Below are 24,415 nucleotides of genomic sequence, written 5' to 3' on the forward strand. Positions count from 1 at the left end.
CGGAAAAACACTAAAACGAAGGTCTGCGCCCATAACCTAATATAATTCAACGTTAAACTTTAATGAAAATGATATTATTGATTACAAGATTGAGCGTTATTACATGTGACAGTTACGGTAAAAATTCTAATCTTTCTAAACTATGAAATACGCCGCCTATTATTTTTTATCTAACACTAACTTTAACTGACTTTAACAATTTTAAGAGGACCGTTTATGGCCTGCCCACAAAAGTTCTGTGTTCACCAGATTGCTGCGTTTTTTTTCGCATTTATTTTACTGTAGTTCAATCCGAAACACTTCCGTACTGAGTTCTAACAAGGTTCACAACACGAATTGCCCCGAACTGAGCTCTATGACGGCTCAATACGAATTACTCCTTTGTTACCTGCAATGAACTAAATCTACACAACACAAATTATTAATCAAACACCACAGATGAAAATATAAAAGACAAAACAAAGTTTTGCAGTGCTTTAAATCAAAAGTATTCGAAACCGCTTATTTAATTTTAAAGCGAATAAACACGCTTTCTTTGTTTAAAAGAATTATTTTGTATTATCGTCACTTTATTGGTGCATTAGGATACGACTACTTCAGTATATGTCCAGGGTAATGGTTCATAGAGCTCTATGAAAGTCGAGATTTTGAAAAACGGTTTTCACTGGCCTCTTTGGATGTTATTTGGCTACTTTTTCATAAAGAAAAAGTCATATCATTTCATTTGATTTTTTTATATTTTTTTAGGATTTTGAGTGATGATGTCAAAACTAGCCCCCTGACGGAGAAAGATTCAACTAAATTAACTACATTTTGGTTAATTCTTATGGCCCAATAGAATGCTCTTTTCAACGATACCAAATTTGTTAAAATCGGTCAAACCGTTAAGAAGTTAAAGCAGGTTATTGCAAAAACAATTGAACACCATCTTTGTTTTTGATACAACTTGAGTTTTGTACGAAAATGATACACTGGTTCTCTTTAAAAATGTGAAAAAAGAATGTGTAGTAATTATTATGCGAACTTTAAAGAAAATGCAATTTTAAAATTTAAGATAGCAGTTACGCCCTCTGGTGGTCATTTTTAGAACTTGAAAATAATTTCCAGCGATTCTTCATGATTTACTCAACAATTTTTTTTCTCACATAGAACAGTCTTATTGAGTCACCCGGTACAAGATGTTTCGATATGTATTTTTACTAGCGGTTTCACGTCGTTGAACTTTTCTGTATGGATACGTTGGGCTTCCTACTCTTAATTGATAAATTACACTTCTCCTTTGCTTCTATAGGGGCAAAGGGGAAGACTGCAAATGAAACATTAATTTAACTGTACCACCTTTGCACCTATATAACGTGCTAATACATTTACGCTATTCAAGTGAAACGCGTTCTGAAATTACGGTACAAATAGCTGCTCAACCTTTAACAAGAGCATATTTTGTCATCCACGTAACGCGAGAGATCCCGAAAAGCAAAAAGAAGTCAGTTAACTGAAAAATTCAATCTCCCGCACCAAGATTTAAATTTAAAATATAAATCTAATCTACTTACCGCGAAACTATTAAATTTCAATTCAGATTAATGAGATTCCTGACGACGAATGCCTCAATCTCCCTTTTGCTCGCACAAGCCACCGAGATCTCTCCAGACAGAGGCGAAATTGCGACACATCCGTGATGCAATTAATTAACTTCGAGATCCGCATGCGAAATTTTCCAACTTGGCGAACAATATCAGTACGGGGCACGTTAATAATGAACCCACTTTGTACTTTTAAATAGCTACGTCGTACGTTTTTGTAATCGTGCTCGTCTTAAAGCTCGAGGCTTAAATGATTTTCCATGCTGCACTGGCAAGAGCGGAGTAAAACAATGAAGCTAATCTGTTTTTGCAAGTATCTATTACCGCGTAAAACAAAACTAAACTCATCCCGCATACGCTATTAGATCGTACGTACATGTTCTTGAAAGGTTTTAGAACATTGTATCAATTACTGCAAAGTTGGAAGACTAAACATTATTCTCTACGGTTATGTAAAGAGCACGACAATAAGAACAGTGTTCATATTATTAAACTACTGCAGTAATAATTTTATTTAAATTTTCTAATTGAATTGAAGAATTCCGTATAAGTTAGTTAGATCAGAGTAATCGTACGAATTTGTATAGTCCAATCGTCGAGATACCAAAGTAGTTCATCTTGAGTGAGAAAAAATAAGGATATTGCGATGGAAAAAGGGATTTCGAAAAGAGTAGGCAAACTATTTATAGTTTTGTCATTTTTTTACTACGTACAACTTTATTGATTCCGCGTGTTTAACAAAGGAACGCTTTCGCAGCATAAAAGTTTGAGGCATTTACTTAATTGGTAGTGCCTAGCACAAAAATCGATTTATATTAATGCGTACCACTAGGCACGTCATCCTGATTAATTTGATTTTCAATGTATTGGAAACCGTTTTTACAACGACATAATTAGCATCCACTAATTGCTATTAAAAATATGAGCCGTCAACGATATCGATCTTTATAATTTATGGCTCGCACAAAGGATCCCCACTGACACGTTTGCGATCCGACTTTCCATTAATTTCCATGCATACGTGGTATCATCGAGCGCGGGAGAAAATGAAAAAAAAAAGGTTTCTGATTGGAATCGATGGCAATCTAACAAATTTGCTATGCGTCATGCTGAAATAAACGGAGCAGTCTGTAATTAGATTGCTTGTAGCAAATATTTATTCCGCATTACGTTACAAGGGCGAGTGTACGAATAATTAATTGTCATACAGTGAACACACTGCGGCTATATTAATTACACCGTTCGGTACTTGCAAAATTAAGGAAGATAGGGACGTCGCGGGTGGAAACAGCCCAACACCCCGTGGTCGGTGGCTAAACTCTGGATTAGATTTCTATTTGAAAATATATGGTTTTTTAGAGATCATCCAAGTGGATGACCACAAACAGGGTTAGTTTAATTACTTTCAAATCGATTAGACGGCATTAAGTCCTAAGTTGATAAACTTTAAGGTATTTAAGCATTACCCAACACTAAGTCACTACTTCTCCATAAATAACCGCCCGCTCTAAGACTCTCAGTTCCAATCGTAAGAAGTTTATCCTCTCCACTGTTTGACTTCTTCCGCAGTAATGTTGCCTCGTGAGTAATATACGAGGTTATCAATGGCGTCGAAAATCCCTGGAGCTTGTTTAACGCGCATCACTCGTAATTTTTATCAAAAGGTTGAAAGGTACCACCCTGTATATACATCTTACGACGATACATACATTCTGTTTATTGATGTTGATTACTTGGTCTTGTCCCTGAGTAACATTCATATAAGTTTTGATAATTTTATTTTAATATGTGGAAATTACCGTTTCGTTTGATGTATGTACTGACTTGTTCGTAACTAACAATTTTCTCCGTGAATGAAGCAGTCACGGGGGTGGTAAAAACTGTAGTCAAAATTGAGCTACGACACCTAATTACGTGATTGTCTTCGAGTTTCAACTGTAGGTTCGAAACCCCGAAACCAGGGGCGGGTTACCTATCTTGAAGGAGCGGGATTACGCTAGTCATAGCTTTTCAGTTTAGAATCTATGTGCGATAAATGAGTGGCGATTCAATAATTTCCACATATTTTTACGGTTAGTTAAATTTGCCTACAAGGCCATGTAATTTTCCATCTTGCTTTTAACAAAAGGACTTTATTGCAGCAAAATGAGTCACATCCTGTGTATTTTACCCTTTCTTGGAATCTTGGTATCGGCTTACCTCACCCATAATTCCCAAAACTTGTTTTTAACCTTTATGGTACCTCTTGAAGTTTTACCTGCTACTTTTTGTGATGTTATAATTTTATGCTACGCATTCACATCATTACAATCAATTAATTTTACAACACAATTTGATATTAATTTGACGGCTGGTTTTTTTATTGGTAAGGTCGTTTTTTCCCAGCCTATTTCTATTTTTATTCGGTGAACTACCATTTTCAAAGTTTATTTTTGCAATGAAATTTATTTTGACTTAAATTTCCGAGCTTTTACTATCAATAATAATGGCGATCATTATTAAACAAACTTTTCACAATTTCAGTGTTTTATTTTACGTTCCTTCCCTACTGTGCTTCAGGTCAAAGCGTTGTCTACAACTAACGTAAGGGGGTCCTGCCTAGATGTCTTATCACGTGCCACTTTTCAAATTTAAGCGGGATCTTGTTTAGTTTTGGAGGGAATAGTCATTTGGGTGGCCATTTTGAAACGTTGCCGGGTTGACTTTATTTCCGTGTTCTTGTAGTATGAAGTTAGCGTAGAGTTAAGTACACTACAAGGTCATACCTCTAATAATATAATGACATTTTACTCATATCTGACAAGCTACCGTATACAATTGATCAATTTATTACAGGAACCTTAATTTCTCCAAAGTTTTGAAATGTATCACGTTCGTGATTGGTTGAAAGGCACGGCGGAAGCTATCGAAGCCCTCCGGGCAGAGACGAAACTTCTTGTCGCGGCAACATAAATAGCGAAGTTTTTTTTTGGTTTCCCAATGTTCAAAGCGAAAACGAGCATTAAAACTGCAAGGCCGCTCGGTTTATTTCATTATCGCATGTAACAATCGGTGTTAATTAGATTATCGAATTTAGAAATTTCGACTCGGCTATTTAGTATAATTCTTCGTAGTGAATTAATTGTGGTGCAGAAAACTTTATCAAAACGGGTCATGTTTGGTATTGTTGGAAGCGCGCTTGATAACATGAATTTTAAGACTGGTTTCAAACTTTTATCATAACAGGGGACCAAGTAATTAATTAAAGAAACCTTCATTTTTTAATGTTAACACTCGAGTACGTCGGTCGGCTGGAAAATCCGATGCTCCCTTTCCGCATTTTTTTCAGAATCATGTCTTTTCTGTCGTATTTTTCAACTTTTCAACTAATTATAAAGGGGGGTTTTGTTTCGTTTTTCAGCATTGTGTTTTCTAATAGATATCGTTAATTATTTTGCGCTTATATTTCCATTTTATCTTTTTCGCTAGTGACCGACCTTCTAAACTTCGAGAACATTCTGACACCGCCGGACTTGCCCAGGTGCATGTTTTTTTAATAATTTCTTGGTGGTGCGCGAGATTATCCTTCCACCGATTACTGCTACGTGTTTCGACCGCGCACGAGTTGAGGAACTTTGATCGCTAAAGTCAACAAAGTCGCACCTTGACATCAGGGAAGCTGAAGCCATATAAATCCAGTAAGGAAAATGCATACACAGATTCAAACCCTGTAAACCTCATATACCACAAACACGAACCTCAACCTAGGGAATTCTGAATCAAGATAATTTCTATGGGAATCCAGGCAACTTTAGGAGAAGACTATAGTTTGAGGTATTGTAAAAAATTTTGTTGTTCCATAGTTCTTCAATCAGACAAAATTTGCTGTAACTATATTTATTAACAATGGTTAATTATATTCATTTAATAAGCCAGATTAAAATTTCCAAATTCAGTAGCCCAGTAATACCCATTGTTACATGGATCAATCGCAAAAGGTCTGAGATAATAAAATAAACTACAAGACCTTGCAGTTTTAATGCTTTTGTTTACTTAACCTGTAAGGTACTAACAAGGGTCTCTCAGGGACCCCAAGCGTAGTTTTTTTCTTACAGTGTTTCTTAAATTTTTGTTTTGGGTGTTTGTTCGTTCGGCTAATTGTTGTTTTATACATTATTAAGCATCCACTCACTTTACTTTACTTTTTAAGGTAGTCACTGAAGAAAATGACCGTGGGGTCATACAGAGATCCATGTTGGGAACATACGCAATTTTTGTCTCACTCGTTAAATTGGGTATTTTAGTGATGCGCTCTATTACTAGACAGCGATAGATACTTTAGTAATCCGATAAGCTGTTTATTACTTGTGAAACGTTGCCATATTTATTTTAATAAAGGAACTGAAATCTTAAAATATTAATTTTGCGGTTCCTCCTATTTTAAAATCTGATAACTTATCGCTTATCAAAATATGGATTGTACCGACTAGATCAATCGAATCAAACAATTTAAATATTACCTTGTTACTCGCACTCGCAACTAATTTTCATATGCTCTTTGACTTAGAAAATCTGTGTTTATGGTACCTCCATTAATACCGGAAGTCACTTATCGATCCGGTCGATAATAACACTCAAACTTTACTGAGTGGTTGACTACATTGAATTCAGAATTGTTATTTCTGGGGTCAGGTAATATTCAAAATAATATAATTACATACTTTGGTTTAACTATATTAAAAATTTAATAATCTGACATCTAATATGGTGCTGATACAATAATTTATTGTATCAGCACCATATTAGATGTACACTTAAATGAGAGAAGGTTCATAAACTGAACTTCTAATATGATAAAAAGTAAATAATGCAATTACTTCAAAATTAACGGTTAGGGGAAAAGTTAGCGTCGGTTAACGGTATTCGAATTGGAGCTACAGTAATGGCTGGTCTAGCGTGATGGCGTTCCCGGATTTCTCAATATTTACTTTCTTTGGAAAGTGTATTTACAGGTAGTTATCATTTTATTATATCTTGTACTAACAAATTACCATTGATGTCACAATTTGCTAATATTTTGCCTAATTCTCAACTGCATATGTTTCTCCAACATCTCCTTCGGACTGCAGCTCTTTTGTCTTAGCATATACGTGAAGAAGGTCCATTTTCTTCTATTACTTAATCTGGTTTTGTACAGTAATAGACTGACGTGAATATTTATTATTGGCATTTTCACATGTGCCTTTCGTCTTAAATTATGGTAGCCGAGGCCAAAGTAGAGCCGCGCCATTTTGATGTTTTATTTATTTTATTTATTTATTATCCCTCTCTTGTTCTGGGCCCTCAACAGGCTTGCGCTCAATTACAGAGTGATCCGCATAATGCTTTTTAGAGGTGCCTCTGCAGAAGGTCTTTACCTTACGAATTAGGAAAACTGCAGGAAAACCTAATTCGGAGTAGCCGGCAGAATACTCGAAACTGGTCTAAGGTAATTTCCATCCCTGCCACAGATAAAAAATGTACCTCAACCCAGGTTCGAACACCCGACCTCCGGATTTATAACTCAATGTTATTTTATGTACAAGCAATTTATCATTTTAGGAGTTGTTTTGCCTAATTAGATCGTAGTAATGTGTTTTTGTACTGCATTGATTGACCATTTTTTCCACTTGTATTTATGATCTCTTGATTTAACGCATTTTCTTCGATTACCTGATTTGATTTGTCCTGATTAGTGATTTCCACTTGCATTTATGATGCTTTTTGTGCTTCGCTCTGCCTCATTTACTGCACTTGACTCGATTCCTGATTTTTATTGTACCGGGTGACTCAATAAGACAGTTGACTTAGGCGTAAAAAAATTATTGGGTAAATCGGTCATGAAAAATCGCTGGAAAATATTTTCAAGTCCTAAAAATGACCAACAGAGGGCGAACTGCCATCTTAAATTTTAAAATTGCATTTTCTTTCAATTTCGGATAATATAAAAAAAATGTTTTCACATTTTTAAAGAGAACCAGTTTATCTATCATTTTCGTAAAAACAAAAACTCAGTTATTTAAAAAACAAAGATGGCGTGGGGCGTTCAATTGTTTTTGCAATAACCTGCTGTAACTTCTTAAGCGTTTGACCGATTGTAACAAATTTGGTATCGTTGAAAAGAGAAGAGTTTTTGGCGTATAAGAATCCACCAAAATATATTTAATTTAGTTGAATCCTTCTCCGCCAGGGGGCTAGTTTTGACACTATGACCCAAAACCCTAAAAAAATCAAAAAATCTTTGTTTTTTAAATAAGTGAGTTTTTGTTTTTACGAAAATGATAGATAAACTGGTTCTCTTTAAAAATGTGAAAAAAGAATGTTTAGTTTATTAAGTCATTATGTGAAATTTAAAGAAAATGCAATTTTAAAATTTAAGATGGCAGTTACGCCCTCTGGTGGTCATTTTTAGAACTTGACAATATTTTCCAGAAATTCTTCATAAGTCATAATCGATTTACCCAATAATTTTTTTACCCCTAAGTCTAACGACGAACGGTCCTGAGTTATGGCCGAGGAACCGTCTTATTGGGTCACCCGGTACAATAATCTACTTTCACATGTATATTTACTATTGGCATTCCCACATGTAGTTTTCGTGTTAAATTATTGTAGCCGAGTCTGAAACCATTTTGATGTTTTTTATGTACAAGCAATTTATCATTTCACGAGTCGTTTTGCCTAAATTAATCATGAATTTGTTTCATGTGTTTTTGTACTAAATTGAATTATCATGTTTTCCACTTGTATTTATGCTAGCTTTTGCATAGACTCTTACATTTCGTTCTTGTTGATTTAACTGCATTTTATTCGATTATCAAATATGATTGATCGTTATTTTCACTTGCATTTATGATGCTTTGTGTGCTTCGTTCTGCTTCATTTACTGCACTTGACTCGATTCCTGATTTTTATTGTACAATTTGAGATGTTTGATTTTTGTAGTTCTCTCTTGCATTTTGTTGATTTATTTCGTATATTTATGTGGGTTAGGCCATGGTTAGGCCAGGTTTTTTTTCTATAAAAAGTTTCTTGATATCGCCTTTTGTGTGTGTAATATATTTTATTTGTTCTTGTCTTTTCTTGCGCACAGAATTCTGCGTTTTACTTAATTTCCTGCCCGATTATGTCTTACGTCCCAGCATTTAAAAGCACCGATTACACAACGTAGAAGTTAATTCGTGCCATCCTATCGAGTCGATTGGTACCGAAATTCAAAAGTTCCGTAAAATGTCCGTCGCTTCGACATTAATGTTGGATGCCTCTGTTTATATTCCGTTTCCCCAAAGTGTAACTGTCAGTATAGAATAAGTCAACATTGCTGTGCCGGCTTGGGGGAATTTTACAATACTTTCTAATTTGTATCGGCCTTGGGTACCATCGATCTCCACAGAAGCCCTCATGGTCGAGAATTCCCCTAGGCCAAGACTCGTATTCGTGGTGTATGAAGTTTGCAGAACATGCCCATGGTCCAGAATGTATAGATCAGTGATCCACTCAGATTGAATAGATTCACTTGCTACCTTTATACGCTTTCAGCGTTCCTTTGGTCAACATTCGTCTTCGTTGATAATGTATTAAATACGGCTTCAAAGGCCATCAACTTATGCGCGGCTTAGAACATGTAGCGCGTTTCGAGAGAATTTTACTTCGTACGTATTCGTACACCTGTTCTATTTTATAGTTTATCCGATTGTAAATCAAAATGCAGCCCGCACCAAAATTTCTGAGATGAAAACTTTGCGTTCGCGACTGTCTTAAAACAATCTTTACAGTAACATTGTCACAGACGAGCTGTACGCTATTACGGTCTTTGCGCGTTTCCCCAACCTTTTCCTTTCCTGTCATTGTTGTGCGAAAATTTTGAAAATGAAAAACTGAACCAACGCAAAGTTGAAGAATCGCGTCTGTTTATTTTTTCGCAACCTACGCCGGTAAACCTACTGGCGTTCTATTCGCCTGAAGCGGTGCATACGAAATTTTAACTCCATGGTAATACCACCCAAACAAAATTTAAAATTGAAAACATAACATTCTTTGGCACTCTCACAACACAACTCCTTAAATAGGTATGAGTTTATTTAATGTTTGAACTTAATCATAATGAACTTGTATGAAAGTCGAGATCATACGGATGTTGCATATTGTATTGGGATGTAGCATGGCGTCTAAAAAAATCTTGACAAGTCACATCAAAGGTATGGTAATATTTACACTAGCGGTTATATGTAGTAACGTTTGTGAATTTCCCGTAATTTCTTTCGACACTTGCCAAGACGTTTCCCGCCAGCGCATATTTTTTTCAAAGTGTAAAGCACACTCATGTTGCGCTTTTGAGTAAATTGCAGAAAGAGTAATGAAATGCGTCGTTACCTTAATGTGACTGCTACGAACGTGGTGTTGGATCGCAAAAAGTAAAAGGATCGTAAGTACACTCGCTGCCGTCTTTTTCCTCAAGTGGTATTCCATCTGAAAATATAGTGAAATGTTAAGAAAAGTTGCAGACGTCCGTTACAGTTGCTGTAATACATACAAACGAGAAAGAGCTTTTTCAGTTACAGACCACAATTGCTCTTCATAAAATATGAAAGCATCGCCGGTTACAAAACAGTCCGCCGATCCTAATTTAATATTAATAACCCTCTCCGGGAAATGTGTTGTCATTTCTTCAAAGATTGATCTCTATTACGCTTCTCAAATTTTCATAAATCAACGTGACTTTCATCTGTATAAGCAATAAAGCAAAACCTTGTATAAGTAATAAAGCTCCCTCGAGCCGTACGCCGCCGTTTAATGACAATAAGCTAGAAAAGATGAGTTTTTGGCATCGTCAACTCGAAGTAATATTAAAGTTATCGCAATAAAACCGAATTTTATATTATTATTGTAATTACGTGACTCGAATCTACAAAGTAAGCCGAAAACCGTCTATTTACATTATACATCGTTGCGGCGAAACCTTGCTATTATTAAAATTTCACGACGACTTTACGACACTACGAGGTAAAGGCTAATTTAAGGAGAAAATTTTAATTAACGCCGATAAAGAATGGCTTGAGCGAATGACGATAGAAAAGGTTGGCGGGGTGCGCTAAATAGGTAAATTAAAAACAATTTTACGCTCGTTTTTTAAACCTCAGCTTTATGTACGGTCATTAACAAGAATTAGTCACTGCCTTTATTAAACTCAGCAACCACGCCGTAATCTGCAATAAATTTCGGAAGCAATTTTCCTTTCGGTATTCACATGGAAATTGGAAACGAAACTGACGAGGTCGGTGAGAAAAAAGGATATGAGAAAACACGAGTATGCTTATTTAAGTAAGTCGATTTACTCATTTCCTTTAGTGGAGGGGTACTACACTATCATAATAAGAAATGTTATCTGCATGCAAAGAAGATTTTGAGGAATAACGTTTAGTTAAAATTTTTGTTTTAAATGTTGGGTTGGTAGTAGTTAGGTTGGTATGAGTGTGAATGATGTTACGTATAGAAAAAGACGAATTTTTAGTTTATTCTTATTATCAACGATTAATTTCAGTCGAATATGCATTCCACTTATTATTAAATATTAATAGAAAATAAAGATATTATCACAGGTTATGGGCCCAGTCACGAGAAACATAATATTTTTTACTGACGATGAAATTCAAGACGATCATTATGCTAAAATCCATCGAAATGTACGAGATAGCTATTGGAACAAGCTCAAAACCAGATTCAGATGCAAAAGATGAATGGAATGGAAAAGATGCAAAAGCAAAAAGATCGTAGTTGGAATAGACGAGTAGGGTTCTGCGTGGGGCACGTAGGTAGATGCACGTAACTTCAAGAATTTCTTAACACAAGCTTGCATTTACACGATAATATTGTACACCCTGTACATAAAATATCATGAACAAAGTTAGGTTGGTATCCCTGCATGGACTTTATTGTATTCTGTGGTATCACCGAATAGGTGCTTCAAAATTGCCGCGATTGACGGCAGATAAAAGTATTTCAGTGGTACCTGTAATTGTAACAATTAAAATAGTTTGACGGGAATCGGGTAAACTCGGGTTTTGGTTATGAAATCACTACTGGAATAAACGAAAAGCGGATGAATTGTTTTAAATTTTTATACTGTGAATGAGTCTCCCTTTTAAAACAGCGTTCACACGGTCTATAAATAAAATAACGTCCACATCGTTACCTTACAGAGAAAGGAACGAGCAGCCTCGATTAACTTCCGCAAATTCCATTGAAATAACTACAATAATGTTCATTAACACCTGCCACACGAAAAGAAAAAATTTGACATGAAAACTCTATCTGGGTCGCACAATGGATTCGAATCGACACACAATTAATCTATTGACAAAATCCCTGAAAGAAAGAAACGCTTGTTTGGACATATTACCCCGCAAGATGAATATTTCGATGGCTGTTCGGGCGGTAGAAACTTTTAACCTCTAATACGAAAAGAACCTTAACGCCTCGCTTCCTTTTTCAACTTGATAAACCTTTTCCGTAGTCGGGCACGCGTTAAACTTCTCACACAAAGTTTGATGAACCTGCTCCTTCACAGATTGATTATAAAAAATGACAAACTGCGTCTTAATTAAAACAAATAGGGCTAACTGCCTGTAATTTAGCGTAAACAAATGTACACGTTTTTCAACCGTCGCGAATACTAGCAGCAACAGCAGCCCCGTTTACTAGTCGTCTTCAGTATTTAAGGAAACTTCCACCACTAAATAAACTCCTTCTTTAAACAAAAATTCCAAATAACTCACCGGTGACGGAAAGCACAATCTAAAGAACAGAATCAAGGGAGTTATATGGAGCGACAAGGAGTTGGGAAGGCTAAGCTTGCAACGTTGCGACTTATATGCAAAAATTAACGCTATAAATTTGTTGTTTTAGAAAAAGCGGTTGGTCCTATAGTTAAGGGCTATGTGAATTATAAAAGCCAGTATAAGTGAAGAAGATTAGTGCCAACATTCTTCGGCGATAATTAGCAAAGCGGTAATAAGTAGCAATATTAACTCAGGTCTGCGAAATTAAAATCCGAGACGATGGGCCAAGGTTGCCAGTAATAACAGTTTGAACAGCAAAAGGTACTATTTTATACTTTAAATCGTTTACGGTTTGAGCGCGTTATCAGTAAATAAATTAAACTGAATCGCCATCCGTATATCTGCATGCGTCTGAAGGAACGGTTGATTATTTACATTAGTTTGCTTAAAATACCAATAATCGCAAAACTTATTTATGGACGTGCGATACAAGGTTTTTTGTGTCGCAGTAAAAATTGGAAAGAGAAAGTTAAAATGTTCATTTTGAAATTTATATTTCTGCGTACTCATGACCGGGACTGGAGTCATTGACCTCGGATGACTTTCAAAATGGAATATGATACCGCAAAAAATGAGATCATTTGAAGTTTGATAACCTTAAAAATAAAACATGACAACATAATAAATTGCAGTTGATCTTTGATGACCTTGAAAGTAAAGTAGTACACCGCAACAATTAAAATGATTGACATTAGATGACCTTGAAAATAGATCTAAAAATTTCATTGACCTGGGATGACCTTGAAAGTAAACTTTTACACCGCAACAATTGTGGCAATTGACCTCTGACTATCTTGAAAATGGAAAATGACTGCACAAAAAAATGAGATAATTGTCCTTCGTTGACCTTCACAATGGCGTATGGCATCGCAAAAATGGAGGTCATTTAATTTGTATAGCCTTAGGAATTTAATATGGCGCTACAAAAAAAAGGTCTCTAATTACCTTAAAAATTAACTAGGACAACACAAACACGAGTTCACTCATTGAACTCTGATGACCACTGCAAAGAAACTGAGGTCGCTGACCTTTGATAACGTTGAGATGAAATATGACACCTCCGAAAAACTGGACCATTCACCTTGAAAATGAAGTATGACAAAAAATAGAAAAAACAAAATTGACCTCCGGTGACTGAAAGTAAACTATAATATCGCAAGGGAATGGATGTTATTGAACTTGAATAGCCTTCGAAATAAAATATGACTCCTTAAAAGGTCATTGATTTTGAAAATGAGGTCATTGAACTTGGATGACGAAAATAAAATAAGTAAATGAAATTGCAAAAATGTGGTCATTGGCCTTTGCTAACCTTGGAAATCAAATTCGAGTATGACACCACAAAAGTGGGTACATTAGTTTCTTATGACCTTGAATATGACACCGAAAAGAAGTCATTGAGCTTGGATACCCTTAAAAATAAAATGGCACCATAAAAACGTCCTGGAAAAGTGAAATAAGGTACGACAAATAGGTTCATTGAACTTTTATGACCTTGAAAATAATATCGCGTTAAACATGGGATCATTGTCCTTTGAAAGTGGAATATGATCACACAAAAAAATATGGGGGTCATCAACCTCCAATGACCTTGAAAGCGAATGCCCTTGAATTTCACCTCGATCTACTTTCCAAGATCACCGCCACGTGGCACACGACCTTTAAACTTTACCTTGACCTATTTTGCCAAGTCCCTACCAGATGATGAGTGGCCTTGAACGGAGCCAGGTTCGGCCTTGTATATCTACTGTCAGGAAAACCAAGATTTCCAGCCACTATTAATGATGAAAACGTTTATTCAAGCTCAACTGGAGTATATACAAGAAATGAACAAATTATAAGTACCTTCAAGCAATTAGAACGGAGCGAATTCAATTAGTAGAGGCGATCAAGGCCGACAAGAACCAGGAGAAAAAAGAAGCTCAAGGGAAAGAAGAATGTAGCAGTGCATCTGAAGAAGAAAGAAACAATGGAGAGCTTGGAGAAAGTAGGACAGAAACCTGAAGAAATCAGGACCTGACAGGGAAGTGTAGCGGAAATTGCCAATGGAATAGGAGGAGAAGAGAAGTTATCTAAAACACAAGAAGGTATTCAGTTAAGGACAAGAGGAATAATGAGAAGAGGCTACGAAATTGAAAGAAAGAAGGAAAAAAACACCAGAAAATTTTAACAGTATTATAAACTTACACGCAACAACCTCACTCTTGCCCAACCAAACCCATTAAATTATTTTCTCGTTCGAATTTGATTTCGATTCAGTTGGCTCAACAACATGAGGGGGTATTGTAACGGGCGTTTAATATTTTCAATTTAAAGCTGTATTTACTACCTACATTATAAAGGTTCAGATTGTGTCTTTAATGTTATAACTTTAATAATCATATTATGTTAGGTCAAAGTACCCATAGTAAGGGAAGTGAGAATCTAGGAGAAGAATGATAGCACTTGAAAGGTGAAGAGTTCAGCGTTGTTTAATTACTAGGTGCCATTCTGAAGGGACGCTAATTCATTGGCAAAGATAGGTAGGGATTAATCCGGAGAAAAATTTTGGGTTGATTCAGTCACTGACCAAAAATTAATCACGCAGACAGCCACAAAATTCGGTCTGGAGCAGCCAGGGACTGGAAAAGTACCCTAAGCGAATTAATTAAACGTGTTATTGGGATCTACTCCAAACAAAGGATTATGTGCAAGTAAAAAAAAACATTACCGCCTACTAAATGTAGTTCGGACGTATGAATTAAGGACGAGTTCAAAGAACCATTGAAGGCAGTCGTCGTTAAGATCCAATTTGCCATTATTCATTAGGGATTTTCCTGAAATATCATCTCCTGACGGCCGTACCAAATCTGCCTTTTATCCCAAGAATGTTTTGTAGAAGGTACTATTTGTCTTGTTGTCATTGTCTAAAAGAAAGTTTGGTTTTTCTTTCTTAAAGATGCGAATCAATGGGCTAATTGAAGCCGCTGGTATTAAGTAGATTTACCGTTTATGAACTCATTGAAATTGGATTTGCTCAAAATTAGTTTTTCATTTAAAATTGGTTTATTATAGTTAAAAAAAGAAATATCCATATAAATGGATTCAACTTGATTAGCCATAAGCGGAATTTTTTATAAAAAACAAAAGTCTAAAACTCCCCGTTTAAAACTGTTGAAGGGTAGAACTCATAGAATAAAGATTAAAGCAGGGAAAAATGCACAAAATTTGAAGCAAAGAAATGCTAGGAGAATCATTTAAAATTGCGAGTGAAGCGTGGATTCAGTCATCAAAAAACAAATCGAGTCCAAAGTAAGGAGTAAGTATCTTAATTTGGCCAATTAACGCGGTGAAAATAGTGAGACATTTATTAAACACTTGACTTGGCTGGCATCTTGACTACAGAAAGACATCTCCAGGCCAACACAAACGCGCTCTCAAAGAAAGTATCCGCATTTAGAACTTAACAGTCCTTCTAAAGACGGTTTAACAAAAACTTTAATCTCATTAAGAGAATCTGCAGCGGAAAAAAAAAAATAAGTTCGTATAATTGCGAGCGGAGACATGATGCTCCCTTGTAAATTTAAAAAGAAAACCCCCTATCCTTCCGTATATTTGATTAGATCAGTTCCTTAAGAGATGGCCAATAAAATTCCATTATTTCGGTACGGCTCATTTGCTCGTATATTAAATTCCTATTTCTCTTATCGGCGGATTTTCTTATATGTTACGTATCCCTAAATGTCTCATAAATCTTCGCGGCGTTCCCTCAAATGACTTTAAATTTGCAGTAGACTTGCTTTCGTGTGCTCTGTTCAAAAAGTTATAAGATCGAAATTCTTTTTGAACTTTTCTCAAACTAACTTGTTTACTAAACTAAACAACTGATAAAGTGCAAAACTTCAGATAATCAGCGCGGGATCGGTGCCCGACGATAATCTGCGGGTTCTGCGCCCGCAGATAGTGAAAGTAAAATTCAAAAACAATACTAAAATGCCACAAACAACCGGGATCACCTGGCAAACAGTGAAAAAGCGAAAATTGCAGCTCTCACCAACAGAGACTGATGAGGGTGAGTTTAACTTTCAAATTTCTACTCAAAACCGGTACCAACCACTAACAAACGAAACACCGCAAACTGCGGAAGACAGTATGAGTACTACCCGTGAAGCTAAAATCCCAAAGCCACCACCCATTTATATTTATGGTGTAACTGAGTTCAAAGAAATGACTAAATTCATAGCTAAGGTTATTGAACCGGAGCAGTATCACTGCAAAACGTTACCAGACAACACGATTAGAATAAATCCGCACACGATAGAATCGTACAGAGCAGCTGTAAACCTCTTACAAGACGAAAAAGTCGAATTTCATACGTATCAAATAAAACAAGAAAAGGCATACAGAATAGTAATTCGATACCTTCACCACTCCATACCCGTTAGCGAAATAAAAGTAGAAATTGAAAAAAGAGGCCACGTCGTTCGTAACATATTTAATATCAAACATAGATCAACTAAGGAACCCCTTTCAATGTTCTTTGTCGACCTAGAACCAAGTAACAACAACAAGACGGTATTTGACGTTGAACTCTTATGTAACATGAAAGTTAAAATAGAACCACCAAATAAAAAAACAGACATAATCCAGTGCACGAGATGCCAGGCCTATGGACACTCCAAAGCGTACTGTAATAAATCCTTTTACTGCGTCAAGTGTGCAGGGCAACATAACACAACTGTCTGCACGAAGCCAAGAGACACTCCGGCCAAATGTGCTCTTTGCGGTGGCGATCATCCGGCAAACTACAAAGGCTGCACGGTTTACAAAGACATCCAAAACATCAGGAACAAATCAAACAAAAACTACCCCCAACACCGGACTCAAACCCAACACTCTACAGCGTCAACACACGAAACAAACTCTCAGCCAAATTCCCCTCAAAGTCAAAATAAAACTTATGCAGAAGCCGTAAAGCAGACACATGAGAGCACGGATACAACTCTAAAAGAATTTCTAAACAGATTCGAAGCCATGTTCACCCAACTGATGCACCAAAACAGTATGATTTTAAATCTACTAACGACTGTCCTCAACAAATCCACCACAAATGGCTAAGTCACTCATAATTGCAACATGGAACGCCAACGGACTTCGACAACATTGCCAGGAAGTTGAAACATTTATTAAGTTAAACAAAATTGATATTATGCTCGTCTCAGAAACACACTTTACAGAGCGAAGCCACTTTAAAATTCACAACTACAGTACGTACTATACACTACACCCGGACGGCACCGGACACGGCGGTGCAGCGGTAATAATTAACAACAAAATTATCCATCACGAAATTGAGAAATATCAACAAAATCATCTGCAAGCGACAAACCTCGAAATCCAAACCTCCATTGGGACTATGAAAGTATCGGCAGCATATTGTCCTCCAAGGCACAACATTAAAAAGGAGCACTTTCTGAATTTTTTTGAAACTTTAGGGAACAAATTCATAGTAGGGGGAGACTATAATTCAAAGCATACGAGATGGGGTTCAAGACTAATAAATCCTAAGGGAAGGGAACTACACAAAGCCATGGAAGAGAAAAATTGTGGGTTTCTAAGCACTGGAACGCCTTCATATTGGCCTTCCGATGTTAATAAAACTCCCGATCTCCTAGACTTTTTTATCACAAAAGGAATTTCGTCCCTCTACACCCAAGCAATATCTAAACTAGATTTGTCTTCTGACCATACACCTGTTATAGCCACGATAAGCGCAAGCGTAATAACAACGCCCAAAAAGCCCTCTCTATATAACGCGAGAACGAACTGGGATTTTTTTCGAGAGCAACTTGAAACCAACTATCAACTAAAATGGCCACTTAAAACGGAAAAAGACATCGACGAAGCAATCAACCAGGTTACTTGTATTATCCAAGAAGCAGCCTTCCGTTCAACACCAAAACCAAAAGAAACAAACGAGGCAAATGTTAATATACCGCTACAAGTAAGGGAGAAAATCGCTGAAAAAAGAAACTCCAGAAGAGGGTGGCATCGCAGCAGACATCCAAACGACAAGACAGTTTATAATAGAATAACCAAAGAGCTAAAACAGCTAATGTTTCAAATCAAAAACGAAGCTATTGGAGAGTACTTGCACACCTTGACACCAAACTCTCAAAGTGATTACTCATTGTGGAAAGCGACAAGGAAATTAAAACGACCTTGCCTGCAAATACCGCCAATCCGAAACAAAAACGGCTCCTGGGCTCGGGACAATAAAGCTAAAGCTGAAGTATTCGCCGAACATCTGTCCAACATTTTTCGACCACATCCACCCGAAAACAACGCGGATGAGAAAGAAATATTAGACTTTCTGGAAGCCCCAATGCAGATGTCACGTCCAATAAAACACATTAGACCAAGGGAAATCTGGGACGAAATAAAACTTTTAAATACCAGTAAAACCCCCGGATACGATCTAATAAGTGCCCGCACATTGAAAGAACTTCCCAGGAAAATCATAGTAGCTCTGACAGAAATCTTTAACGCTGTATTACGAATCCAGTATTTTCCAATCCAATGTAAGTTTGGACAGATTATACTTATACCAAAACCGGGAAAGCCTCCCCAGGAAGCTGCATCTTACCGACCAATAACACTTCTGTCATGCTTATCTAAACTACTAGAAAAGTTAATATTAAAACGCCTTAAGCCATTAATCCACGAAGACATTACTCCAGACCATCAGTTCGGCTTTCGAGAAAAGCACTCGACAGTAGAACAAGTTCATCGAATTGTCAAGATAATAGGAAATGACTTAGAAGAGAAACGGATATGCTCAGCAGTATTCCTGGACATCAAGCAGGCGTTCGACACTGTATGGCACATCGGTCTGTTGCACAAAATCAAAAAACATCTTCCTCATCAATATTACCTGCTTTTCAAATCATACCTCTCGGAGCGATATTTCCAAGTTAAACAAGACCAAGAGTTGTCGGAATACTACTTAATACAAGCCGGAGTGCCCCAAGGAAGCATTATGGGTCCCATACTGTATCAGCTCTATACTGCGGACATACCAACCACCGAAAATACAGTAACTGCCACATTCGCAGACGATACGGCAATTTTGGCATCGCATAGAGACCCTTTGGAGACAACTAATAGGTTACAAAGCGCTTTAAATCAAATAAACATCTGGACTGAGAAGTGGAGAGTTAAAATAAATGAAACCAAGTCAGCTCATGTAACATTCACCTTGCGACATATCGATACTCCTAACGTACATTTAAACGGAGTTATAATTCCAAAACAGGAAAAAGTTAAATATCTAGGTATTCACTTGGATCGACGCCTCACATGGAAAAACCACATCATTGCTAAAAGAAATGAAATCAATATAAAATTGAAAAGGATGTACTGGTTACTGGGAAGAAGATCAACACTCACCATTAACAACAAACTACTACTGTACAAAGTAATGATCATTCCTATATGGACATATGGCATCATGCTGTGGGGTTGTGCCAAAGCAAGTAACCTAAACATAATTCAACGTACTCAAAATAAAGCCCTAAGAACCATCGCCGACGCTCCATGGTATATCAGAAATGAGACGTTACATAACGACTTAAACATAACAACAGTCAAAGAAGAGATAAGGAAACGCACTGAGAACTACATCGCACGACTACATCGGCACCCAAACCCATTAGCTATCAACCTTTTGTTAGATGAGGAGCCCAACAACCGAAGACTACAGATAAACCATGTGTTAGATAATGTGTAAAAATTTTAAAATTGTTAGGGAGTAGCTCCAGTGGGAGCAACCCCATTCAAGTCAGAATCTTTCACAACTTTTGCTTGTTGGCCTAAAAGGCTAGTTGTAAATTAATTGTTTCAGTAAAAAAAAAAAAAAAAAAAAATTTGCAGTAAACGAGCTCTCTGGTCCCCGGTTGATCGAGATCGTTTGTGTGTCCTTTTAATTAGTAAACTAAATTACACGTAAACAATGGTAGATCGTAATTAAGAGCCAGAGTGTAAGGACGTATCTAGTTGTTTTCCGGCGCTAATTTTGTTTTGTAAGGAGAATGTCGCATCTCACGTTTTGTGCTCTAATTACTATCTCCATAGCTTGCGGCCTTTTAGACGACTAAGGAGCAGTTGTATAAGAAGAAGAGTTTTCTAATTACATAAGTACACAACTTCTTCACATTCCATGGTTTAAACGTTTAGAGTTATTTATGTATTCGATTGATTGACTTTTTTCTTCCAAACTGGCCAAAATTCATGTGTTGATACTAATTTTAGTCGCATCCCATTAAAGGAAAAGTTAGTAGTAGATTTAAATAAAATAATTGATTATACTATTGGTCATTAACAAATTAAAAAGAAGTATAAGTTACTATTGCAATTAGTAATATGTAACATACAAAAATAATAAAAATTAAAAATTGAGAGGGCCTATTTTCCCTTAAAGTATGTGGCTAGTGGAATTTCAAGAATAAATCTGTAAGGATTTGGTGGAATTAAAGAATGTCCGGTCTGCGCCTTTTCAATTCTTTAGAGCATTGTTTTCATAATGGGTTTCTGATTATCTCGAGACGAGATGGCGAAGTAGAGCCAAAGTCAGTACCTTAATTAGCCTTATTTACTCCAAACCACTGAATAAGCGTGAGGTCATTCGGTAGTGTGGGAAATGCAGAATGTAGAAAACGAACCAATAAGTAAAGGGCCGTGTTTCATTGATAAGAAGCCACTTTGTGAGTGGTGGTTAATAACAAAGGAAGAAATTAATGGATTGGATTAATGGAGTGGATTGTTTCGAGAACCCTAAGGACTCACCAATGTAATTGAAGAAAATCCGTTCACGGGCTCCCATTACACTGGTATTCCGAGTAACACCATTTTACGAAAAACATCAGCCACCCCTTTCCCATAAGAACCCACATGGCGAAAAACTTCTTTACTTAAATACTTTTTTGTCGCTAAAATGTCTATGACAAGGGCAATTAATGATAAGATCTTTATCAATTAAACGTAGAACTTCAAAGAAATTGAGATATTTTCTTTGAAATGTTTAATGCAACTTGTTCACGAAGTGGTTTTACATTCTAACAACCTTTTTACAACTCAAGTAAGCTGTTACTCAAAAGCCACTTGTGCAATTTAAGTCGTCGGTCACCGCTTTTCATTACACTTCAAGTCCCATAGTCCCAGAATTTAACAACAAAGTTTGACGATTACGCTCGTTCATTCGCCCTAATCGTCCAGCAATTTGTACGAGGTCACGCCGGAAGAAATTACCCGCGGACCGGCCAATTAAAAAAACATCTACCCTCACGAACATTTTTTTAATCAATAACATCAAATGTAGCAGCGACGAGGAAGAAATAGCAAATTTAAAATACGCGGAGGCGTGTAATAACTAACTGCGGCTTAGGGTGCGTTAAATGAGGTAAAAGAATCAAATTTGTGTAACGGGATGTGACATTGATTTTTCTTATTAAAGCAGTCGAAGATGTTGTATGTTCTGCGTGTGTGAAGTGACACTGACAATTTTGTTTTAGTTACAGTGATCTAAATAAGAATTTTTGATTGGCCAGTCTCGCGCCGGAAATATCCCTCGGGATAGAGAGAAGTTAATTACAAAATAATGCCAGAAATATCAGCTAATGTTCTTTGCATTTTCTGGATTATGCTGTAGATGTAGATGATAAGGTGTAAACAACTAAAACCTGCCCATAAATATACATTTCATACAAAGACAGAGCTTTTAAATTGGAATATTAGATGTCGAGAAAAGTACCTCAGTTTTCTGGGTTATGCTGTAATTGACAAGTGACAAACAACGGAAAGGGCAACATAATGTTATGTGTGTCGGAAATTCCCACACGGTGGCGAGGGTTTCACTATTGTGGGTCATGGTCCTAAACGGAAGATAGCCTCGAATTCGTTGTAACAGTTTAGTTTATTTATATTCAAATTTCAAAATTACCGCTTGCTACGTTAGGCAGGATATAGGTGAGATGGCGTCACTTGTACGCGTGCTTCTTTCCTCGCGCAGAATCGCGTAATTTTTTTCACTTCATTTCCGTTTTAAAGCCAACGAGGTTGTACTTGTAGAGCGTGGCATTGTGAATTCTTCTAAAACCAGTGGGTAATATTTGCCATCATTCACGTAAAATCTCTGGCAATTTTACCTGTTTATTGGCGTTGTCGAGTAGAGTAACTCAGAAGCCGTTTTCTCCGTTGTGAGGCTATTATCTGGTGGAAGTTCATCGCCCTACCTACATATTCACAACCTCTTGGATAATTTCCATATTTCATTGATTTAAGTATTTTTCATTACCCTCCTGACGATTTCAGGGGGTCCATGTAGTAGATCAATCCATGTAGTAGATCAATCCATGTAGTAGACGAATTCTTGTATGTAAATGAATTTGCATCTTGCGAATATTCTGGAGTACGAACACCTGTTGATTGTCGGCAGCCATCCGGCGTACCACCGAGTAGATAAGCGCTAACACCTAAACGATACCGGGAGCGACCAGCTGATTGTGGAATTTTCGGAAGATACGATCTTTTACACAACCTTTTTATTATTTGCTTCAATACCGTTAATCTAGTGTAACCTTCCGACGATTTATGATCGGAGCTTTGTATTTTGTTCGCATCAAGTGTTTGAGGTCGTGGCTCTCTTCAAGAGCAACGCACCTGTATTTAACGTATGGGTAAACGAGCCGGCTACGAGTAAGCTATTTTTGGCCCTTCCGGCTCATATAATCGTTCCGAGCGTTGTAGCTTGGGGTTTGTTTTTGTGTTACAGAACTGGAACTTCGAAGGAGAGCTCTTTTTCGGAGAAGACAGCGTATGTGTTATTCAAGGTAAGATTTTTAATTTACTTGTACCCAGTGTTGCCTATATGAGTTGTTATTCGGGTTAACTTAATTCAATCTTTGAATCCATTGAAATCTTAACTACATTTTTGCTCGATCATTGTTGTAGGGGGCTGGTAACGTAATTATTAGGGAAGTGTTCAGGAATTTATTTGGGGATTATTTTTGTCATTTAAAGTATTTGTTATTGTCGTATTGAAGATACATTTTATTTGCCGATCCTGCACCGTTTTGTCAGGATTAATAAATCAGAATTGCTCGTAGTGAATTTATTATTTGGCTCTCTTGTGTTTTCCCAATTTCTATACAGGAGAGGTCAGAATTTGTGCAAAATTGGGTGGCGCTCAACTAATCATTTCTAGTGACTACCAAAGATCAAAAACTTATGTTATATGCCCGAACGAACAAACCGCTGTGGAAGATTCTCATCTCGAGCCCTTCTTTTAATTAAGAATCTGAGCTAGCTGGCCGTTTATGCGGCGGGGTTTGAGTTTTACAGCGCCGAACTAACCTCACGTTATATCGTATCAAACCAACCTGCGAGTAAATAACCTAACATTAAAACGCATTGTGATAAATAAAGAAGTTTTTCGGATCTCTAAGCGTAACTGCTGGTTAAAAGCCTTGTGCGATAAATAAAATTTTGTACAGCTTACGGCAGAACATTTTGTCAGCAACCGAACCTATGTTAATAAATTGGGCAAAATTGATGTCAACACAGCGAAACACTAGCATTTTATTCCTGTGCGTAGTCACCATCTCGAGTATTAGCTTGGATCCGCTGTTTCATAATTAATTTTGTTCGAAGTAATTTTAATATTCCTAAAGGAATCGACCTATGCGAATTCTTTGCATAGAATAGATCAGGTGTTGTATATAATTTTAGTGGTACCATTCCTTTGGTTGTATTAAAATTTTGTTTTTGTTCAATTTTATGTAATGCACGTGAAGTCTTCAGCCCTTGTAAATGCAACGAAGCACTTACAAAGGCCAGATTTCTTTCAAAATTTCGTTGATGGAATTTTTTGGCAAATGATTACGGTCCTGACTGGTCGTTTGCTTGTGAAGGTTTAAGGCGCCAGCATGTGTCCAACATAAG

At 36.7% G+C, this 24,415-nt stretch overlaps 1 protein-coding gene across 1 annotated transcript in view; it reads right to left on the reverse strand.

Moving 5' to 3' along the window:
- Window positions 1-10,066, reverse strand: part of LOC116174626 (follistatin-related protein 5-like) — a 157,954-nt gene extending 147,888 nt beyond the window's left edge. The window contains exon 1 of the mRNA XM_031492566.1: window positions 9,975-10,066. The gene's annotated coding sequence lies outside the window, so the exon portion shown is untranslated. The remainder of the gene's footprint in view (window positions 1-9,974) is intronic.
- Between the last annotated feature and the right edge of the window lie 14,349 nt (window positions 10,067-24,415).

The sequence above is a fragment of the Photinus pyralis genome, unplaced genomic scaffold (assembly GCF_008802855.1).
Source record: "Photinus pyralis isolate 1611_PpyrPB1 unplaced genomic scaffold, Ppyr1.3 Ppyr1.4_LG6, whole genome shotgun sequence".
Taxonomy (NCBI): Eukaryota; Metazoa; Arthropoda; class Insecta; order Coleoptera; family Lampyridae; genus Photinus; species Photinus pyralis.